Below are 16,748 nucleotides of genomic sequence, written 5' to 3'. Positions count from 1 at the left end.
GTTACTTCCACATGTGGGATGTCCTTTTACTTTGAAGAAACTGTACAATATATTCATAGATTCATTTCCTACTTTTATTGGGTTTATTTAGGTAAATTTTGCGGCTAAATGAATGAATTAGTGCTAAATATTAGTGTATTCCAAATCAAACCTTCATTTTGTGTGAATTTCTGTAAAAACAAGCTTCCTAACTGCTGTTTTAAATAGTTTGCGGCGTGAAGTTAATAGAGTGGAGTGATATGTGGTGGGTTTCTATTAACAGAACTTCCAAAACCCCTATAGAAATGAAATGGTCCCTAAAATAATTGATTCTAAAATTTTCTTGAAAATTTGAGAGATTGTTGTTCGATTTGTGATCTTTCTAGCCTCGTAATAAAACAAAAAGGACACTTCTCGAATGACTCCAACACAAGGCTTAGATGTGGTAAATGTAAATACCAAATTCACCTTTTTTCATAAATAAAAGTTAAATATATCAACCCAAATTTTGAAGTACAAAATGTAATAATCTTCATAGCATCATCCAGAAATTCTTCTTTGAAATGAAATTTAAATTAGAAGTATAAAGATATAGAGGTGTCCAGTCTAGCGCTGCCTCCGAACAACCGAACCGAATTTACATCATGCACCAGACTTATAATGTAAATGTTTGCAGGATGGTCAACACTGGTGAAGGGGGCAGCAAAAGCTTTATATCAGTGCTAACCTCTCAGCCTATGTGACTTTATACAACTGTTTGCTGTAGCAAGGGGTGGAGCTCTAGTTTTGTATTTCATGGCTTGAATTGTCCAACTGGAATCCAAAGCAATAATTTACATGCTGTGCTTTGTAGGAAGTGAGTGGACAGTAGCACTATGCTGGTTCTGTAAATCTCTGTGATGTGGAAATGTATGCAGCTGGTAATAGGGTTATGATTCTGATGGTCAATAAAGACAACTTTTCAGCAGATTTTACTAATTAGCCTTATAACAAGTTCCCGTAGCACTATATTAACAATATTAACACTGTATTTAGCTAAAGAATGCATCATTCCTATCTCCAGAGAATGAAGAAGGGGTCCGAAGAGCTTTACAGGTGCTATTCATGCAAGGCAGTGTTTCCCTCAACTCATACCTTCTCTTCCCCCTCCCTCTTGCACTGCAGAGCAGAGGATGACTCATCAGCCCAATAGAGGGGGAGGCGAGACTTGCCAGGAGACATTAGGTGAGGGAAACACTGCCTTACATGAATGGCACACTCCTGTAGGAAACCCTCCTCTTTCAGGCAGGACGCATGGTAGGTTTACAAACTTCATTTTCTGTGGATAGAAACTATGAATTTTTTAGCTAAATCAGTGTGATCACAAGTTATTATTAGGCTTATTAATGAATCTGGTGACAGGTTCCCTTTAATTCTTTTCACAAACAAGCCATCCAATGTGATTAGTATGCAGATAAAGTTTAAGTTTAAGATAAACTTACTTCCATTAGTTTTATAAAAGCTGGCACAGTAATATTTCCTGGAGTGGTTCTTTTCACTGAATACAACATTTAAAATATGTGTTTGCATAATAACAATAATGAAGGTAATTAAAATCAGAAAAATTATTAAAATACACTTTTGGCACTTCAGTTATTCTAGGCGTAGTTTTAATGATGTGTCTTCAGTGCTTGGCAATCCAAATGAAGATGTTCTAAACAGCATCTGTTAGTGCAAAGTTCTTCTAATTCCTACCGGCACCTTCTGTTTTATGAAGATAAAAAAAAAACAATCAAGGATTTAATTTGGCATCATTTTGGAGAGAATCAGATGTCCCTTTCCATTGTTATCTGTGGCCGGCACTTTCACTGTTGGCATTTAAAAAAAAGTGATAATATAAGGCTAAAAGAAACAACATCAAATGGGAATAATAATTAGGATCAGTTTGTTGTTGGATTCCCAGTGTATACACTGTGCTGTCAAATCGCTGATAAATTACATGATTACTATCAAATTATTTGAATGCTATATTGCACATACATGCCCAGATTCTTTAACCTGCAATTTTTACTTTTGCCACTAAGCCTAATAATAGACTAAAGGTTTATTTACATGACTAGTTTTTACCTTCATATCTGAGCTGTATATTTTATAGTTTGCATACTGTATGTGCTTATGTTAGTCTCTGTAGTCATGTTCATGCCCATTGTTTGTCCGATTCTTGGCCTTATCTGTGGTTCTGTCTTTTCCATGTAAGCCTATGGGAATTCAAAAAATACAGTGGCACTCAGATATCGTATTGCCACCGTTTATGGTCCATATATGCTTTGTGTTGCTTAGGAATACTTAGAGCAAGCTAATGACATCAGTAGCCAGCCTTTTGTGGTTTTTGCATATAACAAACACTTGCAATATTCAGGGGGTCATTTAGAACGGATAAGCACATACAGCTCATAATCTGAACAAACACAGGACACATAGGGGACACAAATAATGGGCAACGTACCTGCTCTTTGAGTACCGTATAACAAAACTATTCATGTTGCAGGTATCCTAATTATAAAGGGGTTTGTTAGTAGTAGTCAGCTTACAGCTTATAGCATGTGCCATTATTACATCCACTATAATAGATGTCACAGTTTATAGACTTCCCCTCCCTGAACATAGACCTCAATGAGGGAAATTTATCTTAGTATCTGTTCTTGGTTTTTGACATGTTTTCAAAATTGTTGTATTGTCATGATATCTTATATTCCCTGTCATCATAGAAGGCTTGTTCTGCTCGTCCAGAATGTCATGTGACCACATTAGCAAACTGTACACCATGCATATATCTGATCAGATGAAATCACAGCAGCTTCCATGGACTCCTTCTCCAACCCATCCTCCATGGAATTCTACTCCTCTCTATCCTCCATGGAGGCAAGCTGTGATTTCATGTGATCAGATACAGTACATACATGTGGTAGATGTTGCAGATGTAACAGGACGGTAGATTATGTCATACTGGTCATGTGACTAGAACAGTGCTCTCTATACAGCAGAATATCATTGCCTGTCAATCAGGGAGTCAGGAAAATGCATTTCAATTTTAATATGCATGACTCAATTAGTGTAAATAACTCAATCAGGTGAGTTGCATGTAAGTTTACAAACTGATTTTTGTAACAGTACAGCAATGGAAAGGAACCATTGAGGGATAAGGGTAAGGCCTTTTTATCTATAGTTTTTAATAAAGTCTTTATTTTGGATAGGTTAATTTGCATGACTGGTTCTCTTTAATGATACATCTCCTCCAAAGAGTCAGCTCTAGTGAATTGATGTCTATGGCTATGAGTTTGCTGTAAAGCTGTCCTTAGATAAGATTGTAGCCCACATAATCATGGACAGTAAAGAGAAAAAAAAGAAACATAAATACTGATTAGGAAAACATGAAAAGAAAAAAAGAAAATTTACAAAACATTCCCTTTTAATTAATGTGAACGTGTCATCAGATTTTACCCAATTAAACTAGTAGCCACCATAGGTAGTACAGGCAGTCCCCGGGTTACATACAAGATAGGGTCTGGAGGTTTGTTCTTAAGTTGAATTTGTATGTAAGTCGAAACTGTATATTTTATAATGGAAGTTCTAGAAAAAAAAATTTCTTTTGCCCCAGTGACAATTGGAGTTTCAAAATTTTTGGTGTAATTGGACCAAGAATTATCAATAAAGCTTCATTACAGACATCTTACAGCTGATCATTGCAGTCTGGGACTATAATAAAACATCCAGAGAGCTTCACCAGAGGTCACAGTGGGCAGAGGGGTCCGTCTGTAACTATGGGTTGTCTGTAAGTCGGGTGTCCTTAAGTAGGGGACTGCCTGTACATGAAATGTTATTTTTGAATTTGTGTGAAATCTCACCTGCTTATCCATAATAAAATTTCCTCCAAAGTCATGTGAAAATTTGCAGAGTCATGTTTCAATGACATGGGTTTGGTTTATAGGTGACAGGGAGTTTGGCATCAGATGCCTATACAGGCGGTCCCCTACTTAAGGACACCCGACTTACAGACAACCCATAGTTACAGACGGACCCCTCTGCCCACTGTGACCTCTGGTGAAGCTCTCTGGATGCTTTAAAATAGTCCCAGATTGCAATAATCAGCTTAAAATTGTCTGTAATGAAGCTTTATTGATAATTATTGGTCCTATTACAGCAAAAAAAATTGAAACTCCAATTGTCACTGGGGCAAAAAAAAAAAATTGTCGGGAACTACAATGATAAAATATACAGTTTCGACTTACATACAAATTCAACTTAAGAACAAACCTACAGTCCCTATCTTGTACGTAACCCGGGGACTGCCTGTATTTTTGTCCTATAGTACATTTGGACTTTTTGTATCACATAAAAGATATGAATCTCATCTTTTATTCTACAGAGCAAGAGAAACAGACAGCTAAAAAATGTGGTAGTTGGATTTTTATCCACAGTTTTAACTGCATTTATCAATGAAAAGTTCAAGCAATGAAAGTTCTAATATCCTGCATTTGTATGCCAAGGAACAATAAAATATACACCCCCGATCTTATTTGTGTCTATCACATATGGCGGTTTCATATAATAGGAAAATGAAAAATTAGGCCCCAAAGAGCTGGTTCAGGGAGTAGAAGCAGTCGCAGATGTTCTTGCTTCCGATTCATGTTTGTGGAAAACTGTTTGATTAAATTCTGAGCAGCCAATCAACCATCTTGCATCCCCTTAGCAACCACATAGTGGTTAGCGGGCATAGCAGTGATTGGCCAGGCCAGACATGTGACTTTGCTGTATAAGAGCAGAGTCACATGTCCAAAAGCCATTACAGACAGGACACTGCTATAGGAAGAGGTTACTACTCTTCACAGGGTACGTCAGATGGGCAAGGACTTCTCAAATACTAACAGTTGCCCTTTTCAGGTAACTTAGGTAGGGAGAGGAGGGTGCTGTAATTAGGGAAAAAGTGGAAATCTGAAATTCTTTTTGGGCACTGTAAAAAACTGCATTAGGATAGGTTGCTATAGTGCAGGATCAGACTCAGTACTATTAGCGAAAACAGCATCATCCAGCAATATCTTAAAGGCACAGTCTCAGTATAGTTTAAAATTTCGGAATCATCAAGCAATATCTTAAAGGTGCAGTCTCAGAGCAATTTGCATTTCCAGCATCATCCCGCAATATCTTAAAGGCACAGTCTCAGTAAAATGTCCACTCTCTGCTTCTTTGGTTGGCTCAGCCTGTACCATCGCCTTCTGAGTGACAAGGCCACCTATCTCCCCGCAACGGGAAGATGTGACACCTCTACCACAATCATCACAAGCAGTACTACAATCACCAAGCCAGTCCACACCATCTGTTCAGTTTTCCATCACCCAAGTAATAGAGAAAAAGTGAAAGTTTGGCTCAGGCCACGCATGTGAACTCTGATCCTGATTTTCAAATTTTTCAGGGACGTTAATGTAAAGGTTTAGAAATAAAACTTCCCTCTCCTTCAGAACCAAAAGCTTAGCGCTTCTTACTTTTATGACTGACTTTTGGAAGTTCTTCTTTGAAACGAGTAATCCCTTGCTTGAAGAATAAACTTTGACTTACATTCTTACATGTTGGTGCTTAATTGCCAATTTTTGCCTCTACTTTGCATGGCATGACAGAAGATGTAATGCTGGCACAGGAGTAAGAAAAGCAGGAGCAGGTCTCAGGCGTGCACATTTGGTTGCTGGACCAGTGGTCAGGTACTGCACAGTCCAGCCAAGGGACACTATTGGAGGAGGAAGAGGAGGAGGATAAGGGGATGCAGTTTTCTTCACAGCAGGGTGACACCCATAACAGCTCATGGATGTCAATGGAGCATGGTTGAGGAGATGCAGAGGAGGAGGTGAAAATACCTCCTACCAAGCATAACTTGCCCTTGCCTCTGGGCAGCCTGGTCCACATGTGCCCAAATATCCTCCAGTGCTTACACAATGACACTTGAGTGGCCCAGATAATCACCATCACCAATTACTGGGTGATAACCGTGCTGGATCCAAAATGGAATGCCATGTTTAATTATTCTTAACCTCCACCACGATCGGATATGGCACATAGTACTAGGAGGCAGTCTGTGACTCCCAAGGTGTAAGATTATCTGTCCTCAAGTTTCCTGGTACTTAAAGATGGGATCTTCCTGTGAGAATAATGGACACATGGCCATAGCTAGCCCTTCAAGCCTTGCAGTTGATGTCCTGCAGTATGGCTGGTGTACAGTTAGAGAGTGTATTCAACACCACTGGTTGTGTTGCCACAGTCAGTATGGACATCCACCACATTCATTAAAAATAACCAGGCATGGAACGATGCGACCTGACTGTGCCAGAATCTGAATAAGTTGGTAGAGAAAGAAATACAGCAGTGCCAGAAAGTTTACAAGAAATTGTCAAATTCTGCATTACCTGAATTTAAACTTGAAAGTCTGGATCAAATGAATTTGGATTATGATTTCAGCAAGAGGAAGGGTGTGTGGTTTCTTCCATTGCTTCTTTGATCCTCTTTGAAAATAACTGGTTCTGAACACCCAGAGCGCTTTTAAATGCTGTGACAAGAAAGGAAATCTACCATCAATATCAAGCATGGATAAACCAGGAGCACTTTCTCACAGGCACTGTGACTGTGGTAATCTACTTATATTTGTTATCCATGGATTCCTTCCTTCTAAAAAAAACTTTGACCATTATGCTAATGACCCTGAAGGGCTCCTGTGGGTGATTTCAGAGGCACTAAATGCTGCTCACAGGCAGAGGGAGGAGTGAGAGAGCAGGGGTTGGGTGAAACATGTTCTGCTCATTGTAGCAACATGTGAAGTTACCACACTGAGGCTCTCTTGTAATGCCCCTAGAGCCCTTCAGGTTTAATAACATAATTTTAAAAGTTGATTTTAGAAGGAAGGGGGCCATGGATAGCAAACCCAGTCATAGTGCCCGGATCTATGAGTGAGTGCCACCTGTTTATTATGCTTGATTTTGATCATAGATTGTCTGTAATATGGTGTAATGTTGAGATTATGGCTCCTCTGCGTTGGTGCTTCAGCACAAAAATGACTTTTATTACCCATCATTTTCTTCTGAGATACAGTCATAGAGGTGGGAGAGCTTTTGGATCAAGGCAAACTCCCCTGCCTCTTACCGGCTTCTGTGGCTGGTACAATACGCTGCTCTGCACGCACCTGGCCACAGGCCCAGCTTCACTACACTACAGACTGGTTTCGGCAGAGAGGTCAGTCTGTAAATAGGGGTCATCTGTAAGTTGGGTGTCCTTATGTAGGGACTACCTGTATGCTATTTAATTATCCATCCATATCACTGCCTGCCTATCTGTCCATTTATTTCTTGTCACTACCTTTTCTCTGACTTCATCTAGCACATGAACTTAGCTGGAATACTCATATGCTTTTACATTTACATTGCTACAAAGGCTTGTTGTTTTGTAAAGACCCTAAACAATAAACCATTTTTTCTCAAGTTTTTCATTTCAATGCTATGGGTATAGATATCAGTTAAATTCATGATTTAAAAAAATGGTCTTTTTATGTCCACGGGGAGTTCTTTTGGAAATCTGATCACAATGAACACTTTTCTAACTCTTTAATATAGTTGACAGAATGCATTCTTGTATTCCACCAGTGGAAAAAAAAATAATACCTCGAGCACATACTGTAGCAGAAGCTCCTAACTTTCTGTTCCAGTTAATGACACATAAAAGTAGCATGTGTGAATATGTACAGTAAATTACATAATTTAAAACAGCAGGAGTAGAAGTGCTAAAAGTTCCAAATTGTAACAATTTCAATATTAGCCAAGAGTCTCTTTTGATTTGATATAATGCTAATGGTGGTTATTACAAAGATTTCTTCCAGCTTTGGACAGGACCTTCATGCAACACAAAAGGATGAAAACACGCAAGGCTGAAATATTTTTTGTGGGGGAGGGGGGTGAAGGAACAAATCCATAAATGTTGGATTAGCTTGATAAATACAGTGACCTTTCCATCAAAATGGCCGACGTCATTTATGAAAAAAGGAAACGGAGAGAGAGAGAGAGAAACATAATGCTTTTTTGGTTCCTTTAGAGCAATTATGCTAACTAGTATCACACTGAGAGTGGATTAGGCTTGATGGACAATCAAAGACAATACTTGCTTTATGGTAAAAGGTGAGTAGAGATATAGGCACTACAACTATAGAGTTATTAGGCTTACCTGCAGGAGGCCGCGTGACTTGTGAGTTGCAAGTTAACCTGAGAGATGCTGAAGTATAGGAACTGCTTAGTCAGTATTATAAGGTCTTCAATGCCATCGTATAACACATTGACTCTTAAGCAAAACCCATAATGCAAATATTCGTGTGACAGGTTCTACTTAGTGTTTGTCATTCAGTGTGTAGCAGCCATGACACCTGGCTGAGTAAAAATCCCAGTGGGAGGTTTGCACTTGGCCAACCAGCAGGATATGGGCACCTGCAGTATTTCAAAAGGCAAAACTAAAGATTAAATTGGCAGAAAGGACTGACAGAATAAGTCCTTCAATAAACTGAATTTCCGATTCTTTCAAACAAGAGAATCAAATTAGAAGGTAAAATCAATGGATAGTGTATTGTACCCCATTACTGATATTACAGCGATTCCATGGAATTCTCTAAAGAATAAATTAAACAAAATGATCAAGTAAAACAAGGTTTTTAACTATCACAACAGGGTTCATTAATTTTTACTAAGCCGGACCAGATTATCAAATTATGTTTTAACAAAAATGCTTGTATGGGAACATTTTATAAAAATTAATCAAATTCTTAGATATTTATCCAATTTTTTAGATGTGAAAAATAAAATATGTTGGTAATTATGTTCTATATATATATATATATATATATATATATATATATATATATATATATATATATATATATAAATATACAGTTTAAAAAGACAAGATGTCAATGTTGAGTGTTTTTTCTTTCTTTCTTCAATTTAATTTACCATAAAAATTAAGCATTGATAAACTAGGGACACTTACTGATAGATCCAGGCACTGTGGTAATCTTTGTATATTTGTTATCCATGTCCTCCTTCCTTCTAAAATCAACTTTTAATATGCTAATGAGTCAGAAGAGCTCTGGGTGTTACCAGAGACCCTCCTTGCTCGGTCTTCACAGGTTGTTGCATAGTATATGCAGACAGAGCAGAGAGGGTCTCTAGTAACACCCCCAGTTAAAATTTGTTTTATTATCACTGTCATGATGCATTGATATATAAGTAGCGTCCCTGATTTATCATGATGGATTTTGATGAAAGATTTCCTTTAAATATGCACACTGGAAAGATCCCCTGTTGATCCTTTAATTTTTATTCACTGTACTGACTTGATTTTATAGAAAAATACAGATACATACATATTGTAAAGGAACATGGCAATATTTATATTTTGTTGACGCTCAGCACCAAACTATGGAAATCAAAATTATTATTTAATCTCCATTGATCAACAATTTTTGTATGGGGATACGCAACTCGAAAAGTGTTTTTATAGAAAATTTACCAAAGTAAATCCTTTATTTTGTAAACAAACGTGATGATCTTAAGTAGAAAACAGCAAGGACTGAATGAATGAGTGAAAAACGTATATACTGTATATACACTGGAGATCAAAATTAGAGAACAACACACAATTTCCTAAAAGTCAAGTGTCATATGTCATATGTGAATATAGCAGTATTTTGGGATTATTTCATAAATTGTATATATACATCAACTTAATGTGGTTATAACAGCCACAAATAAACTATTTCCCTTTTTTTTCACTTCAATGGTCTTTGAGTGAGTAATAAGCACTCATGGGCTGCCAAAGAATGACACAACCCTGTTACATAGGGTTGACAGCTTTAATGTTCCAACTCCACATTGGAATGCATTTCCATCTGTGATGCGCCCCCAAAGGTAGCTGGGTATGACATACTTCTGATACACACTGTCAGGGTTCTGGGTCAGTGGACCCCATGGACCACCTGCACAGGAAAGCTTGGCCAAACACCTGGAAACCTCAGAAAATGATGGAAACACCTCGGAAATGGACAGGAAACAGAAGGGGCAGCATGCATGGATGCCTCTGAGGCTGCTTAATTGCACTATTATGCCAAAATGGTCCTAAATGGTCCTACTTAAGGACACCCAACTTACAGAGGACCCCTAGTTAAAGACGGGTCCCTCTACCTACTGTAACCTCTGGTGAAGTCTCTAGATGCTTTACTTTAGTCCCAGGCTGCAATGATCAGCTGTAAGGTGTCTGTAATGAAGCTTTATTGATAATCATTGGTCCCATTACAGAAAGAATAATTGAAACTCCTATCTTCACTGGGACAAAAAAAAGGTTCTTTTTCTCCAAATTGTTCTCATGAATAGTTTCTCCTGTCTTCTCCATGCACTCACATGACCAAATCTACAAGCTACAGACAGATAGGACCTTTAGAGCAGGGGAGGGAATCACAGTAGAGCTCACTATGTCGTCATTTATCATTTTTTCCCCTTGCTATCATTACATAGCTCGTCTTTACAGATGTTTGCGCCCGATTTATTATACTATTGCGCCTAAATAGCCGCAAATGATTGCACAATAACACGCCAGTTCTGACCATGCCTAGGAAAGTGTCATCGCTCTTTATCTATATGTCAGATACCAGTGAATGTTCAGAAGCTAAATTAAAGGGGAGATAAACTCTGTACCCTGATAATCTAAGCACATTGTCAGCTCACCGGGATTATAATGTCTCTGCTTAGACAGTTCCCGCCCACACTCTGGAATTTTATACTGACCATCACTGAGCGATAAGAGCTAAAGCGGCATTAAAAATTAGTAAAATCGTAAAGTAAGGGGGTTATAAATGATCTTTATTGTGTATACATCACAAGGGGATTGAAATTTGAAAACTTCCTTTCATGGGAAAACCCCTTTAATGAGATTTCAAAGTAATAATATATATTTTGCAATTCTTATTTTAGATTTTAAGTTTCCATAGTAGGATTGAAAACTAATCTAATTGGTTGCCATGCGCAACAATATATTTTTTTAAAAATAGTGTTTATGCATAAGGCTATTGTGTATAGTAATTTGCCCATGAGAATTAAATCACAAGGCAGAAAAAGAAAAACTAATAAGAATAGACATCACATTTAATAATTATCTCCTCAGTGTTTGCTTCATTAATTCTCTTTTCATCTATAATAACTTTTATTTTTTTTACATTGTTTGCGAAAGTCTCTGTAGCCTGGAAAACTTCACTTAAATAATAAGCTATTTTCCCAAAAATTTCAATTGTTAGGAATTTGTCCGTGTTACATTCAAGTTGATGTTTTAGTTTTTAGACTAGAAAATTACCATAAATTCTCTCGAGACAATGTGAAAAGAGATATTCTATTGAATACAATATAGTTTGCAAATGCAATTCAACCCGACTTTACAGAGAATTCTTAAGGCAAAGGTGAGTCAGAGGGCAGAAGAAGAAGATTAAATCCAGTTTCTCTGAACATCTGTATAAATAGATAATTGGTGGGCTCATCAAAGCTCTGAGGGCTGCTACATCACACACTTAAGATACATTTCATCCGTCTTGCATATTCCTGAACTTCTGGCAAAACAAAAAAAAAAACACATTAGCCTATTTTTGTATTATATGACTGTATATTCTTATTATATTACTTCTTATATTTTTAACTGCTTCATGTAAAGATTTTTTTAGCAGTAGCAAATTGGAGCAAACAATAAAAAAAAAACAGAAGTCTTTAAGTTATGTATTGAAGGGGATGTCCGAACTAAATAAGGGAATATATTGTAGCACACACTCACTTATCCCACCACTGCTCTAATATCAACGCTTGCAAGCTCCTTACTGGTTCCTAAGTTATTCTTTGCCTTATTAATAAACAGAAAATGTGTACTCAGAGGATCAAAAGCAGGGGTGACAGTGCGGTTAGTAATCACTGTGGCTGTTGCAAATTATGAACTTGCGTTAGTACATTGCTCATAAAATTTTATTTTGTTCAAATAAAGCCAAAGTGCTCCGTGGGGTGTCACTAGAGCACCTTTGGCGCACTCCTCCCTTACCGCTCTCTCCTAGCGGTATAGCGCCATAGCATATTGTGTGGGGGATCACATTTTGTGAGGGGAATTTCTAAAATATGTGGGGGACACAGTGTGATCTGTTTCATTATTGGGATATATATTATTTAGGAGCACAGTGTGGAAAATTGTTATTATCCAGGGAACTTTAGCCTATAAGTGGCTATGATATTTTTATGTGTGAAGTGAGGAGATGTGCAGCAAGGAGTGGAAGAAATCTGGTTTGAAACTTCTACATCCATAATCCACAGCCAGGGGAAATTAACATAAAGTTTTGGTCTAGCGAAGAAGATTGTCAGTACATTGCTAGATGTTGCTTCTACCCGGCTCACTAACTACTCACTAACCTCCTAGTGTGTGAAACAACTTTTATAATGTGTAGTAGTGTCATCCGCAGAGTGTTAATGAGCCACTTCCTAATTAAAGGAGGGGGTACCATGGTGGAGGGGGTCATCAGTTATTATTAAGATAATATTTATACTTTATATGTAACTATGCAATGTGGTACAGCATGGTAAACTGTGATGTGGTATGAATGCAAGCATTTACAATTATTGTACATACCATAACATTTTAAACAGTACAGCATCTGGCGTTTTCTATGTTTTTTTTTAATATGCATGTATTTTATTTTATGGTAACTCACCACTTTGGTTCTATGGTTCTATATTAATTACATGTATTTTTTGTACTTGTGTCACCTACAAAAAGTGTTCATTGGTAAATCTAACCTTTCCATACCTGTCAGTGGGTGAATCCTTAACAGCCTGTCATACTCTGTTTAACCCTGTTACTGACAGCTTGTCTGTTTTGTGACTGAGGTTCAGGAAGAAAATGATTCTCTTTATGGAGATCACCTCTGCAGACCACCTTTACAGGTGCACTCAGTCTTAAAGGCCATGCATGCTCCTCTGGGGATTCTGGGTATGAAATATTGAAATAAATGTAGCAGGGTGGGAAAAAGGAAAATTATGCCTCCAATGTTACCTTAATTACATAGCTCCCCCTAAATCAACTTTCAGAAAGCTCAGAGACACAATGTGGCAAACTAGAAAATCACTTCTGTAAGTCGTAGACAATGGACATTGTTGTTTCAGAATCTTCGTCTGTGAATGAGAATAGTGATATTACATTAAAACATTAAACACTCCAATGATAAGTTGTTCTTGAAAAAAATAGGAAATCTTGATACCATACATTTAGGACTGTTAATTAGAGATGAGCGAGCACTAAAATGCTCGGGTACTCGTTATTCGAGACGAACTTTTCCCGATGCTCGAGTGCTCGTTTCGAGTAACGAGCCCCATTGAAGTCAATGGGAGACTCGAGCATTTTTCAAGGGGACCAAGGCTCTGCACAGGGAAGCTTGGCCAAACACCTGGGAACCTCAGAAAAGGATGGAAACACCACGGAAATGGACAGGAAACAGCAGGGGCAGCATGCATGGATGCCTCTGAGGCTGCTTAAATGCACCATTATGCCAAAATTATGGGCAACAGCATGGCCATGACAGAGTGACAGAATGAAGCTAGATAGCATCTAAAACATCCAATAATTGACCCTGACACTATAGGGGACGGCATGCAGAGGCAGCGGCAGCAGCGGAAGGCTAGAGAGTGGCATGGCGACATACCCTAAATGGACTCAGGCTTCAAACCAATGGGTAGCAGAGAGGAACCAAAGGAGGTGAGCAAGAAGCGCTCAAATAATATTGGTACATGATAAAAGTTTGCCAGTATATTTTGTGGATTACACAGCAGGGTGGCGACAAAGTTAACATGGAAGCCATGAAAACAATCCAAAATTCTGCCTGACACAGCTCGTTTGATAAGGGGACGATGTATGGAGGCAGTGAACTAGTAGTAGATTAAAGGTGCTGCAGTTAAAACTATGTTAGTTGGTTCTTGGCATGGAGCTGGCGCTCCGCTGCCAGGCGAGCTTTCGCCAATCCAAGCCCCTGTCTCTAGGCTACTCCCCAAACAGCACTTCTAAAAACCTTTCGGATAAGATCAAGTGTAGTAGCGTTCTTATAAGTTTGGGATATGGCGGGTGAGGGGAATGTAAACATCTGCGCAAGAAGCGCTGAAATAATATCCGTAAATGAAAAAAGTTTTCCAGTATATTTTGTGGCTTACACAGCAGGGTGGCGACAAAGTTAACAAGTTTGATGTGGAATGCCCTGCAATAGCTCTTGGGCGGTGTGCCTTTTATCACCTAGGCTCAGCAGTTTGAGCACCGCCTGCTGTCGCTTAGCAACGGCACTGCTGCTGTGCCTAGAGCTACCGACTGATGGCGCCATGCCCACGGATGGTAATTCGGAGGAGGAGGAGGTGGAGGAGGGGTGGGAGGATTTGGAGGTATAGTAGGCCTTTGAGACCTGGACCGAGGTAGGCCCCGCAATCCTCTGCGTCGGCAGTATATGACCAGCCCCAGGGTCAGACTCGGTCCCAGCCTGCACCAAGTTAAGTGTAGTAGCGTTCTTATAAGTTTGGGATATGGCGGGTGAGGGGAATGTAAACAGATGCGCAAGAAGCGCATGATGCGCATGGAGCTGGCGCTCCGCTGCTAGGCGAGCTTTCGTCAATCCAAGCCCCTGTCTCTAGGCTACTCCCCAAACAGCACTTCTAAGAACCTTTTGTATAAGATCAAGTGTAGTAGCGTTCTTATAAGTTTAGGATATGGCGGGTGAGGGGAATGTAAACAGATGCGCAAGAAGCGCATGATGCGCATGGAGCTGGCGCTCCGCTGCTAGGCGAGCTTTCGCCAATCCAAGCCCCTGTCTCTAGGCTACTCCCCAAACAGCACTTCTAAGAACCTTTTGTATAAGATCAAGTGTAGTAGCGTTCTTATAAGTTTAGGATATGGCGGGTGAGGGGAATGTAAACAGATGCGCAAGAAGCGCATGATGCGCATGGAGCTGGCGCTCCGCTGCTAGGCGAGCTTTCGCCAATCCAAGCCCCTGTCTCTAGGCTACTCCCCAAACAGCACTTCTAAGAACCTTTTGTATAAGATCAAGTGTAGTAGCGTTCTTATAAGTTTAGGATATGGCGGGTGAGGGGAATGTAAACAGATGCGCAAGAAGCGCTGAAATAATATCCGTAAATGGTAAAAGTTTGCCAGTGTATTTTGTGGATAACACAGCAGGGTGGCGACAAAGTTAACAACTTTGATGTGGAATCCATGAAAACAACCCAAATTTCGGCCTGACAAACCTCGTTTGATAAAGGGACGATGTATGGAGGCAGCTATATGGACGACTTTTGGAGGTAGCAATGGAGACAACGTGTGGAGGCTGCTATGGAGACAATTCAATTTGGATAGTGCCTGTATGTGGCAGTCCAAAAAATTTTTCAAACCAGAGGAGCAGGTAGGTGGCCCTCCAGAAAAATGGAATAGATTGAGTGCCTGTATGTGGCAGTCCAAAAAATTTTTCAAACCAGAGGAGCAGGTAGGTGGCCCTCCAGAAAAATGGAATAGATTGAGTGCCTGTATGTGGCAGTCCAAAAAAGTTTTTAAACCAGAGGAGCAGGTAGGTGGCCCTCCAGAAAAATGGAATAGATTGAGTGCCTGTATGTGGCAGTCCAAAAAATTTTTCAAACCAGAGGAGCAGGTAGGTGGCCCTCCAGAAAAATGGAATAGATTGAGTGCCTGTATGTGGCAGTCCCAAAAAATTGTTTAAAACAGAGGACCGGAAAGGTGGCCCTCCAGAAAAATTGAATAGATTGAGTGCCTGTATGTGGCACTCCCAAAAATTGTTTAAAACAGAGGACCGTGTCAGTGGCCCTCCAGAAAAATTAAATGCATAAAGTACTATACCTAGAGCCAGTGGGCCCTGTCAAAAAACAGCCAGTTTCCTCTGCTTTACTGTAGAAAGAGGAGGAGAAGGAGGAAAATGAGGAGGAGGAGGAGTGGATAAATTATTCAGGTTGAGCTTCCTTCACCTGCTGGAGATTTGAAATTAGGAGAAATCCATGCTTTATTCATCTTGATAAGCGTCAGCCTGTCAGCGCTGTCAGTCGACAGGCGTGTACGCTTATCGGTGATGATGCCACCAGCTGCACTGAAAACCCGCTCTGACAAGACGCTAGCGGCAGGGCAGGCAAGAACCTCCAAGGCGTAGAGCGCCAGTTCGTGCCACATGTCCAGCTTTGAAACCCAGTAGTTGTAGGGAGCTGTGTGATCATTTAGGACGATGGTATGGTCAGCTACGTACTCCCTCACCATCTTTCTGTAAAGATCAGCCCTACTCTGCCGAGACTGGGGACAGGTGACAGTGTCTTGCTGGGGTGACATAAAGCTGGCAAAAGCCTTGTAAAGCGTACCCTTGCCAGTGCTGGACAAGCTGCCTGCTCGCCTACTCTCCCTCGCTACTTGTCCCGCAGAACTACGCACTCTGCCGCTAGCGCTGTCAGAAGGGAAATACTGTTTCAGCTTGTGCACCAGGGCCTGCTGGTATTCATGCATTCTCACACTCCTTTCCTCTCCAGGGATGAGAGTGGAAAGATTTTGCTTGTACCGTGGGTCCAGGAGAGTGAACACCCAGTAATCGGTGCTGGAATAAATTCTTTGAACGCGAGGGTCACGGGATAGGCAGCCTAGCATGAAATCTGCCATATGCGCCAGAGTAC

Source organism: Engystomops pustulosus, chromosome 3 (assembly GCF_040894005.1).
Source record: "Engystomops pustulosus chromosome 3, aEngPut4.maternal, whole genome shotgun sequence".
NCBI lineage: Eukaryota > Metazoa > Chordata > Amphibia > Anura > Leptodactylidae > Engystomops > Engystomops pustulosus.
The sequence above is the reverse complement of the archived record's forward strand: the minus strand, read 5'-3'. Positions refer to the sequence as shown.